Below are 12,946 nucleotides of genomic sequence, written 5' to 3' on the forward strand. Positions count from 1 at the left end.
CCTTTTGATCCTTTGGGTTGGAGAGTTCCCAAACGGTCGAGGTTTCACCGAATTTCTCAACAATAATCTTCCTCCACAATGCATTTTGCACAATTTTTCCTTCTCTATCGAGGAGCTTCTACATGATAGTTATCATATTCTTCACGTCTCGTTCAGGACCATTATATCTTTTTCCGATTGGTTAGATCATTTTCCAAAAATGGTTTGTGCGTTGGAGGTTTTGGTTGGTAAGGAATCAATCTTTTACGACAATTTTCAGGTTTTCTAGTCCATGTCAAGATCATTACACCTCATTCAGGTCCAAAATCGTTATTACATTGTTTTCAGGATCGTCAAATCATTTACTCGATCCAGAGGTTGGGTAAGAAGAAGATGACTATTATAAACATTATACAACATGATTGTTGAAGGCAGATACTAAATATAACAGATGACTATTCCGTAGAAGATGAAATAAGAACCTACATTTGTGGGGTACATCTACAAATTGGGAGAAATATAAAAAAAATAAAATAGAGACATTAAGATGTAATATTGGAAAGTAGAAACTATCAAATAGTCCTAGTATTAGAATAAGTATGTTTGTTGGTCTGTGTGATACTAGTGCGCTCGCTAGAGTCGATTCTCCTTTAACCTTTGAGTTTCTTCTCTAAAACCAGGTTAACGACTTAAAGACTTCATTGGGATTGTGAAGCCAGACCGATACTACTTTTATCGTAGTTGTGTGATCTGATCTTGCATCTTCTATCGTACTAGTACAATCGATTGATTGTCTTGAGATCGTGAGAGTTCTCCGATAGGCAAGATAAAGAAGTCACAAACATCTTCGTCTTACTGTTTGTGATTCCTTGACAAACCGCCTGTGTAGTCAGGAAGGATTGTATAGAGGTGGTTGATTAATCTAGGCTGTTCTTCGGGAATATAAGTCTGGATTATCAATTGGTTCTTGTTCACATTGATTTCATATCTTAAGACGGAACAAAACCTAGGGTTTATCTGTGGGAGACAGATTTATCCTTTGATAGACTTTTCTTTGTGAGACAGATTTTTTTATTATCAAGTCTGAGATTTTGAGTTGCAGCAACTCTTGGTTGTGGGTGAGATCAGCTAAGGGAATCAAGTGTGCAGTATCCTGCTGGGATCAGAGGCGTAGGAGTACAACTGTACCTTGGATCGGTGGCAGACTGATTGGGGCTCAACTATAGTCCAGTCTTAAGTTAGCTTGGAGTAGGCTAGTGTCTTTAGCGGCTTAATATAGTGTGTATTCAATCTGGACTAAGTCCCGCGGTTTTTCTGCATTTGCGGTTTCCTCGTTAACAAAATTTCTGGTGTTTGTGTTATTTCTTTTCCGCATTATATTTTATATAATTGAAATAATAAAGGTTGTGCGTTCGTGATCATCAATTGGAAATCCAACCTTTGGTTGTTTATTGATATTGATTTATCCTTGGACATTGGTCTTTGGTACGTCCAAGTATTCCTTGTGTTTGATTAGGACTCGCTGATTTCTATTAGCTTGAGTAATATCAAAAACAAGAGAGAGATATTAAACTCCTTGAGATACTTTTATCTAGATTGATTCTGACTGTCTAGTTGATTCTCTAGCAAAGTATTTCGGAGTTAGTCCATACAGATTGCTAAGCGAAATATTGGGTGGTGTTGTTAGACCCCCGCTTTTTCAATCCCCTCAACAATGCTACGGGGATCGAAAGTAGGCCAAAAGACTTCATTTTTATTGATGTTGAGATGTAAGCCCCTACTCGGCCCTTCAGATTCTATAATCCTCAAAGCTTTAGCAATCTCCAGTGTGTCACCAATGATAGTGCCATCATCAAGGTACCAGGCGTGTAAATAGAGCTTACATCGAGAAGCAATGGACCTCACAAGGGGATGAAGTGTCAGAGCAAACAAAAGGGGACCGAGGGGGTCACCTTGCTAAACACCAAGGGCTGAAGATAGGATGTGATGATCATAATAAAGTTTAGCAGGTCTGACATAATAGAATTCAATCCAACGAGAAATACCTGGACAGTGAAGCCGGACCTCTCTAACGAGATGAGACCGGCAAACCATATTGAACGCATTCGAGAAATCAATAAGCAACATTGACATATTATCCGAGTGCCCTTTCAAATCCAACAACCCATTTACAACGTGAAGAATACTTTCACCTCCTACTGGCACACCAACCCCAAATTGATGATCCCCTATAAGAAGACATAGCCTGACCGACGAACGAAGCAGCCACTTTAGATACCAAACGGCGCCAGATAGTGCCAACTGAAATAGGCCTAAGCCCACCTCCAGGTTTGAGTAAGGGCGTAAGCGGTGCACTAACAATGAACTCTCCTAAAACCATAGGGCACTTGCCTACCAACCAAAGGTTGACCACCCCTGTAATCGAGGCCAATAAATCATCCGCCACTGCCGCATCTGCACCACCCATCGCGTCCGTGAGATTTTGTGCACGCAAACCATCACGACCACAAGAAGTATCTCTCGGAAAACTCTTTATGGCGCCTAAGACTTCCCGTGAATCAACTGTGACTGGATCACCGAAAATGCCTTCATCCGGAATGGAAGGTGGAGGTGTTGTCGGATGCTTAGCTTTTAATTCATTCAAAGTATCCTCACTGCGAGGGGCAAAACTGTTCGACGACAAAACCCGAATCGCTGCGGCATAATGTCCAAATTCAATCTTCTTCCGGCAGACATCTAAGTTGGTAATATCCGGCTTCTTTTTGCTCTCCTGCTTGGTGGATTGCAGTTGGCATGGAGAATGAAGCATCTTAGATATCAAGGTGTAACAACCCATAGGCTCTTTCTAAGCCAGAAGCGCCTGCTAGATGGCAGCGACTTGATGTCGCTTTCTGTTACTCGACCTCTCCTCGGCAGAACGTTTAGGCCTGAAGCGAGTCAGTGTGCAAATGGGAAGTAAAATTTAACGAACCCAAGCTGCGACATATTTTGGTTTGCAAAGCACATTATCAAGGAAACATTTCAAGGCACGAGAAAACCCCAACCTGCATTGATAAGGAATGCTAGACACAGTAGGGAATTGCCGTTAGAAAACAACATTCAGCAAGTCCGGAGAAAGAGAATAAGCTTCATCCAAAACAGAATCATCCTCACACCTTGCTGTATACGCCTCCAACCTTGCATCAGCTAGAACGATCAGAGCAAGAGAGTCCGCCATTGCTGGTCTATCAACTCCGTGAAGGAGAAAATCTGCAGATTTGCCATTGGAGGGACCGACAATGTTGCCGTGAACACCTTCTAGGGATTTACAAGAAGAGATCCAAGTATGTAGGTTCATGCACTGGCATCATAACCACATACGCAACTGCTGAAGCAAACTTTCTCAGGCGCAATAAACTTGCAAATCATTGGTGATGATATTCCTGCAACAATTCGTGTTATCTTCCGAGAAAAAGTGTCTATTCTGCAAATGCTAAAGAATATAGCCCCTAGCGTATCCCCTACCATTCACTCCATCACGACAACCGTCAAATTTTTTGAATGTGCAATGGTAATACCCATTCTGTGAAGCAGCTTCGTCCATGGAAAGAGAAGAAAATTTATTCTGACATATTTGGGAAGAAGTTAATTAAGGTGAATAAACCATTACTGGGAAGTAGAAACTTCCAAAACCCTAAAAGGAAAACAGAAACCCTAGGCCAAAAAAGGTAGAAAAACCAACGGAAAAGGCAAAACCCGCGAAAACCAAAAGCAGGAAAGAAAGAAAAGGAAAAAGAAGAGTAATCAAAAGCGAAAAAAACCCTTGGATGAGACCAATCCATTGAAGAACCCTAGATTTCAGTCGCCACACCTAACTTAGGTATTTTAAAATGCTTTATAATGGTATAAAGTTTACGAAAAAACGTGGTATAGTTTAAGAGATAAATCATTCTTAAGTTTTACTAGTTATTATCCATAAGGGTGTAATTGTAAAAAATACTTACACATATTCATCTTTCCTCATTGCCTTAAAAATTATGCAAACTTCAACTACCTCATCTAATTGGGGACATAGGGGTATATTATTACTTCAATTTATAGCATCTCTCATAACAATCTCATGAATTAATAATATATCTTCGCCTTCCGGATATATGGTCCACAACTAGTTAGGCTCGAGAAAATATCGTGAGCGTACATAATAATAACTAGATTTTGTGCCCGCGCTACACCCAGGTATCTTTTTATTTTAACCATATTTTTGATTTGGTAAAGCTCGATTGCGGCTTCGCCTCGCCACGATTTGAGAATGTCATCCTTTCCTACACATCGAAATCGAAAGGAACTTATGAGTGAATCATCTAAATGATAATGTGGATAACATAACTTATCGGGATTGGTTAATAACTAAAACTTCATTCCATAGTAGTTCATTTCTCAAAATCATTAACCCATGGATGTGGAAATTTCACATTAATTTTCTTTGTAAGATGTATCAACTTCCGACGATGCATCAATTTATGGACAACCTAACTAACTACATCCCAATCATCATAAAGTTGATTAGCCGACTTTATTATTTCTTAAACTTTTATGCCCATGATTCAACATTCTCCATCATGTGATTGAAATTATTTGTTAAATCCAAAAAGCTACAGGCACACACATTTTTCTTCTATTATTTCCTAAAAAACTAATTTGTTAGGAATCTTTTTCTTTTAACCATATTTTTGATTTGGTAAAGCTCGGGTTCGGCTTCGCCTCGCCTCGCCTCGTCCCGTCCCGTCGAGATTTGATTTGGTGTGGCTCGGCTTCACCTCGTCTCGTCCCGTCCAGATTTGATTTGGTGTGGCTCGGCTCGCCTCGTCCCGATTTAATAGGAACAAATGAATATCACTCACATGCTAGTAATAGCTGCCGTCATCCTTTCCTACACATTGAAATCAGAAGGATCTTGGGAGCGAATCATCTAAATGATAATATGGACAACATAATTTATTAGGGTTGACTAAGAACTAAAACTTCATTCCATAGTAGTTCATTTCTCAAAGTCACTAACCCCTGGATGTGAAAATTTCACATTAACTTGCTTTGTCAGATGTATCAACATCCACTGATGCATCAATTTAGGAGCTAACTAACTAACTAAAACCCAATCATCCTAAAGTTGATTAGCTGACTTTATTATTTCTTAAACCTTTATGCACATCACTCACCATTCTCCATCATGTGATTGAAATTATTTCTTAAAGCCAAAAAGATACAGGCACACACATTTTTCTTCTATTATTTCCTAAACAACTAATTTGTTAGGTATCTTTTTCTTTTGATCATATTTCTTGGTAAAGCTCGGGTTCGGCTTCGCCTCGCCTCGTCCCGTCTAGATTTGATTTGATGTGGCTCGGCTTCGCCTCGTCTTGTCCCGTCCAGATTTGATTTGGTGTGGCTCGGCTTAGCCTCGTACCCTATTTAAGAGGAATAAATGAATGTCACTCACATGCTATTAATAGCCGTCGTCATCCTTTCCTACACATTGAAATCAGAAGGAACTTGGGATCGAATCATCTAAATGATAATGTGGACAACGTAACTTATTAGGGTTGATTAAGAACTAAAACTTCATTCCATAGTAGTTCATTTCTCAAAATCATTAACCCCTGGATGTGAAATTTTTCATATTAATTTGCTTTGTCGGATGTATCAACATCCACCGATGCATAAATTTAAGAGCAACCTAACTAACTACAACCCAATCATCCTAAAGTTGATTAACTGATATTATTATTTCTTAAACCTTTATGCACATCACTCACCATTCATCATCATACGATTGAAACTATTTCCTAAAGTCAACAAGTTACAGGCACACATATTTTTCTTATATTATTTCCTAAACAACTAATTTGTTAGCCATCTTTTCTTTTATCCCTATTTTTGATTTGGTAAAGGTCGGCTTCGCCTTGCTGATTATGGATGCATAATCTGATATGCATCCTTAAATATACTTTGTGATGCAGATGCATAACTTGTTATGAAGTCGAGAAAATGGTTGCGTATTTCGTTATACGTCTGTTTTTTTGTTGGAATCAAGCATATACAGCGTTTTAGTGGATGCGTAACCAAAGTAAGAGATGCACGAACAAAAATATAGTTGCATAACATGTTATGCATGTTTTGTGGTGTATGCATATTGTGTTAAGCATCTTTTTTGGAGGCTGCATAACGAATTTGTAATTAGTTTTCAAAAGCTTTGCCTAAATGATAATCGTCTCGATTTTTTCGTGAAAAACAAATATTTGGTATTGTTGTTTGTACTCGTCGTGTAGATCTCTTTAAAATCTTTTCAACGAGATAAAATTTGTTAAATCCAAGGCACGAATTTTTAGATGTGTGATATTCTAGTTTGCTTCCCAATATAACCCAAAAATATTTTGGACCTGACAATCATTTTTTTTTCCGGGCGTTCGCCTAACTTCCCAATTAACATTTGTTAAGACTTAAAAGTTTACCATTTGGAGATTAAGACAAGGTGGAAAAATTGTGCACAAAACTTAGAGATGATTGGATACATACTTCGGCCAAGATGTCACTCCCCACTCATCGGTTCAATATCTAGAGGTACATTCCCTGCATATTCCCTATCCTAACAAGTCGGCACGTAAAGTCAGTTTGTCGCAGCAAACCCATAAGAGAAAGGGCTATTGTCGGGCCAGTGTGGAAAGAGCATGGTGGGATGGGTTTAAGAACTATTTTTTGGAGACCATGGTTTTTCTTGGGGACCATGGTTTCATTTTGAATAAAGACATTAGAAGTAAATCTAGGTCACCCCTTATCTAAATATTTATATTAATACCTAAATTACCCTCTTGATTAATATTGGGTGATGATTAGCTAGTGTTAATAATAGTTAGTATAATGATTAGTGAGATGATTAAGTTAAAGATAATTAGTGAGATTAAAAAATCAGATGATTTTTTTTTAAAGAAGTAGAATTATTGAGAGAGTAAAGTTAGAGAAGATGAAGAAGGAAAACATCAAAAATGATGGATTTTACCAACCAGAACCGGAGGAAGGGTATTTGGATACCCAGGTATGCTTCAAACTTAGATAATGTTGGTTGAATTGCTCCAAACTTTCAAAAAAATGAATTTGGGCCAGTTCGGTTAACCATATGTCAACAACATGTAACCGAACACATCTGAAAGTGTAGTTCGGTTACCATATGTCAAGAACATGTAACCGACCACACCTAAAAGTGTAGTTCGGTTACGTTTTCCAAACATGCAGGTTACCGAACTCGCTCGTTAATGGAGGTTTTGGTCGTACAATGCAATGTTCGGTTACCTAAGATAAAATGGTAGGTAACCGAACTTTGAACTTGACAATTTATTTGAGTACATCTTGTGTGTTCGGTTAGTTCGCAAATTTCAACGCAACCAATTTCCCAACCGAACTTCAGGTTAAAAGTAACCTAGTGTTAGAAGTTCGGTTGGTTCGCAAACTTCAACATATTTTGCGAATCAACCGAACTGGGCTTATAGGTAGAGTTCGGTTACAAAGAAAACTTAATAATTTTGCGAACGAACCGAACTTATGGACTTGTATTGTTCTAATACAAGGAGTTCGTTTAAAAGTATTTTTTTGCGAATCAACTGAACTTTTAGTTCGGTTAAGAAAAAATAATTTGTGATAACCGAAATTTTTACTGAAAAAAACTCCATTAAACCTCTCTGGAACTTCCATTTTCAACTCATTTTGATGATTAGTTCTCATTTATTCAACCAAAAACGAATGACAAGTAATTGATTTGTGAGAATATCTTTGTTAATGTTTTAAATTAAGCTATATATATATATAGTTGTGGTGGTGGTAATCGGAGGTGGTGGTGGTAATCGGTGGTTGTTGGTGGTTATAATTGGAGGTGGTGGTGGTGGTAATCGTCGGTGGTGGGCGATGGTGGTAATCGGTGGTTGTTGGTTGTGGTGGTAATCGGCGGTGGTGGGTGGTGGTGGTGGTGGTAATCGGTGGTTGGTGGGAGGTGGTGGTGAGAGGAGGTGGTGGTTATATATATATATAGAGAGAGAAGTGGTTATTGTGTTGGTTTTAAATTAAATTAGGTTAAGGGTAGGTTAGTCATTTCAATGTTCTAGGACACCCCTTATAATTATAGGGGAGGTGGCCTAATAAGACCATGGTCCCCAACAAAAAATCATGCTCCCTAAAAAATCATTCCTGTTTAAGATTACATATACCATGATGGGTAAATATTACTGTTCCGGGACTGGAGAGGATGTGTACTGGAAATACAAGAAAAAAATTTCCACAAACCAAAACCCAAATCTTGGAGTTGCTTAAGAACACAGTGTATCACGTATACAAACATGAGAGGAATGTTCGGGGAATTGTCATATCATTACAGCATCCTAGTCGGAAAAGTGCAATAATGATGGCAGTCAATAATGGAACAGACTACTGAGGTTTCTTTCCTTTAACAGCATCTCCAATAGAAGGTGTAAAAAATCCTATGTGGATTTTTTATTAAGTCTTTTTATTTATGGGGTCTACACATAAAAGTAAATATAGGATCTCATATCAAAAAGTCCATTTCCAACAGTGAGAATTTTAACCCTCAGAATTAAAAGAAAATTGGTTAAAAACATGACGTGGAGGTGCAACCGGAGGTGTAGATAACACTTTCTTGGACACCTTCATATTTAGTAATTGGTCCCTCCTAACTTGTAGGACCCTACTATTGGAGATGAATTTATGACAAACGGGGATCTAAAATGCTATGTGTCACTAAAAATAAATAGATACATCCTCTTTTGGAGATGCTCTAAACAACACTGGCCGATCAAAATCATGCGTTATGGCATTCACGTTTGAACAGATAGTTTGATTCTTGTTAAGGAGGATTTCACGAAATTCATAACCATTAAATAAATTGAAAAGAGAAATGAGGAAATATCCGGTCAAAGGAAAATTTAGTTCTTGTTCGGGTGTATTCTGATTCTTCAGCTGGTTCGACATCTTTTTATCATGACAACTGTTTTGGGCCTTACGGTGAGGTTCGAATTAAATAAAGATTGAACGGTTTTTTGGGGACCATGGTTATTTTGGGGGGTCATGGTTTTATTTTGGATAAAGACATTTGAAATAAATCTAGGTCACCCCTTATTTAGATATTTATATTAATACCTAAATTACCCTCTTGATTACTTTTTGGTAATGATTAGTTAGTGTTAGTTAGTGTTAATAATAGTTAGCGTAGTGATTAGTAAAATGATTAAGCAGAATTATTGAGAGAGTAAAGTTGGAGAAGATGAAGAAGGAAAACATGAAAAACAAAGGATTTTACCAACCACAACCGAAGGAAGAGTATTTGGGTACCCAGGTATGTTTCAAACTTAGATAATGTTGGTTGAATTGCTCCAAATTTTCAAAAAACTGTAAATTTTTAGGGTAGATTTGGGCTTGTTCGGTTACCTTATGTGAAGAACAGGTTACCGAACTCATCTGAAAGTGTAGTTCGGTTACCTTTTCCATATACGCAGGTTACCGAACTCGTTCTTTAATGGAGGTTTTTAGTTGTTCGGTTACCTTTTCCATACACGCAGGTTACGGAACTTTGTTTATAGGACTTACAGAGTAATATTCAGTTGGTTCGCAAACTTTAACCCAACAACATATCTAACTGAACTCCACATGAATGCAATTAGTGAAGAGTTCGATTTGTCAAGATTTTTTGCGAACAAACCGAACATAGTGGAACAAGTTCGGTTAAATTGAAACTCAACATAGTAAAAATAACACAGTTCGATTACATTGGAAAAAAAATTTCTTTTTGGAATATAAGTAGAGTTCGGTTACTAGATAGTTTTAGAAATTTTTGCGAACCAACCGAACAAGGTAGGTAAAGTTCGGTTATATCATAACTCAACATAGTAGGAAAAATAACACAGTTCGGTTACATTTTTTTTTTGTATTATGGGTAGAGTTCGGTTACTAACTAGTTTTAGAATTTTTTGCGAACCAACCGAACTCGGAGTTCGGTTATGAAAAATTAAATTCGTGATAACCGAAGTGTTCTTCGTGTTCTTGGTTTCAGAATGTTTGGTTACAAAACTAGTTTTTTTAAAACTATTCCTAACCGAACATGCCACCTTAACATTCATTTAAACCATATTTTGATGATTTCTACTCAATTTTCCTATCCAAAAACGAATTAAAAAGATTGATGGGTTTTTCAATCGAACGAGGAACGTCAAGGAAAGAGAAGAAGAAGAGAATAAACTTTTTTTCAAAACTAAAAATTTTCGATTGCTCTTTTGATTTTGATTTGATTTTGATTTTGGTTAATAAATTCATTTAGATTAGATGTATATGATTAGATTTATATAGTTATTAAGTTAGTTTTAATTTAAACTAAAGTAAAGGGTAAATGAGTATTTACCTAACTTTGGGACACCCCTTATAAGTATGGGGAGGTTGGCTTAATAAGACCATGGTCCCCCAAGAAAAATCATGGTCCCTAAAAAATCGTTCTAAAGATTTTGATGAGGATAAACCCAAAGATGTTCGAGTCTATTCGGAAGTATCCTCTTGCCAGCTTAGATTACATGGACAGAACAGATTTGATCGACCATGACTAGGTTATGACTACCAAGAAGATTGGTAGGAATTTAAGGTGAGTCTGGAATCAAATGAAGATTTTGACGCCTACAATTACAGAGAAATTTGCAAGCTGGAATTTTGGGATAATGAATATGACGTGTTTGTCATCTGTTAATTTGAAAACATTATTTCCGAGCCTGATTTGACTTGAAGGGAAGAGCTACGAAGCATGGTTGTTTCTAAGCATTCGGCGTCTTCTAGCGTTTCACCAAAGCTGCACATCGTTCTTTTTTTTTTTTTTAGGCATGCATTTATTAAAGAAAAGATTAAGTTACAATTTGACCGGGATATGTGATACCTAAATATAGTTGGGTCCGGGGGATTAGCTGTTTCCAAATATTTGTATCTTCTTTCCAGGTTTCGATGTTAATATAAGCAGGCACTGCAAAAGCTGTTTCTGCAAAAACTTAGCATTAGCTTGAGACTCTTGACTGTTTAAAAAGAAGACGGATTACTGCCTCGACGAGGGGAAAACTGCCTCAAAGATTGCTGAAGGTGAAAACTACAGACATACCCATTTTATAGATTTTTCCCACTGTGAAACTCACCCTCATAAATTCTCAGGCGCGCACCCATTCTCGGTAATAAAATTATGCACAGGCACATAATTTTGAGAAATTATGTTTTCGTTTTTCTTCTTTCCAAACTAACCTAAAATCACCATATTCATCTCAAATCTCATCTTCTCTGTTCTTTTCTTGATCTCAACAGCTTCATCACCATCTTAATCTTGGATTTCCAGTAAATCGGTGAAGAAGAATTCGATCACCTGTTGATGATGAAATTGAATCGAGTTATGGGTTCTTAAAAGTTACATACTGCGGCTGTGAAGTTTTCAGATTTATTGTTAAAACCTTTGTCATTTCTTTGCTTCCATAATCATAGCTACTGTTGCTGCTACTGCAACTTCATCATCAATTCTTCAATCCACATACAAAAAGAACACTATTTCAATCAAAACCAATCAGTTCAATTAGCTTCCCATCTTCAAAATTCTTCAAAAAGAATACAAATAAGAGATTACAGGGAACGCCTTTGCTTTCAACAAGATTTGAGGTCAAGAAACAGTTTAAGGGTTCTCGAAATAGGGCTTGTGGTGGATCTGAAATGGAAAAATTTCTACTGCTGTTAATATGAGAAGGGGATCTGATGCATAGAAGAACAACAAGTTGTTACCGTGAGTTAATGGCTATTGTGGTTGCAGGGAGGAGATAACTGCTGTTGTTGACCTGAGAAATTATGGAGTTTGGTGGTACAAGAAGCTACAGATGCAGTGGCTGTTGGTGTTGATTGAACTGTGACTGAAATGAATTCAAATGGCATTCTATTGTGTTGAGTTAGACAGGTACCGGAGGATAGAGGCATCATGACATTGGGTTCTAGCTGAATTTTTCATTGGTAAGGAGATTCCAACTAAGAAATGCAGTGCAGTGAAGAAGTTCAGTAAACTGCCATTGTTGTATGGCTAAATCATGAAGAACAGAGGCGATTCAGGGTGAAGATTAGTAATTGTTAAAGAGTTTTGAATGGATTGTGAATGTGGGTTGTGTGTGAATTCGAATTCTGAGCAGGGAAGGAATTGTGCAATCTCCAATATACAGCTGGTGCATAGCTATCATCAGATTGCAATACACACATATAGTGCTTGACAAAATTCCTGAACTAGAGTTAGCAAGATATTTGGAGTTCAGTTCATATCGGAAAGTCAGGGAAGAATGATGGGTTAGTCTTCCATATTTTCTAGACCTTGTAACAAGGAATTTGAGCCAGTAAAAACAGCTAGTGAATGGAGCTCAGATTGACCTAGAAGTCAGGTTGTGGGAGATAGTTATGAGGCCAGAAAAGACGCAGTGAAGGAATGAACTGCTGCCGTTCAATTGCAGCCGAATGGTGTAATCAGTGGCTGAGTTATGGTGGCGGTATGGGTTAGTCTGATGAGGGCTAACCCCAATCTCCTCAATTATCTTAAAGATTATTTAACCTTTTCTTGGTTAGACAACACTGACCTTTTCTTGGTCAGACAACACCGAAAAGTAGGTGAGGTTAATCTCTCTCGAAAAGCACACGAATGTTTGAGTTGCACCAAAACATGTTGAAGTAGTTGAATAATCTATTGGGCAGCTATGATAATGGTTGCATAACTTGTTATGCATCTATAGAAGTTGTTGCATAACTTGTTATGCAGTCCAAAAAACGGTTGGATAACACGTTATGCAGCTACTTTTTTCTTAGTATTGAAACCAACCAAAAATAAGGTTGCATAACTTGTCATGCACCTACAATACTATCTACATAACATGTTATGCAGTCCTGA

Source organism: Papaver somniferum, chromosome 7 (genome assembly GCF_003573695.1).
Source record: "Papaver somniferum cultivar HN1 chromosome 7, ASM357369v1, whole genome shotgun sequence".
Classification (NCBI taxonomy): domain Eukaryota; kingdom Viridiplantae; phylum Streptophyta; class Magnoliopsida; order Ranunculales; family Papaveraceae; genus Papaver; species Papaver somniferum.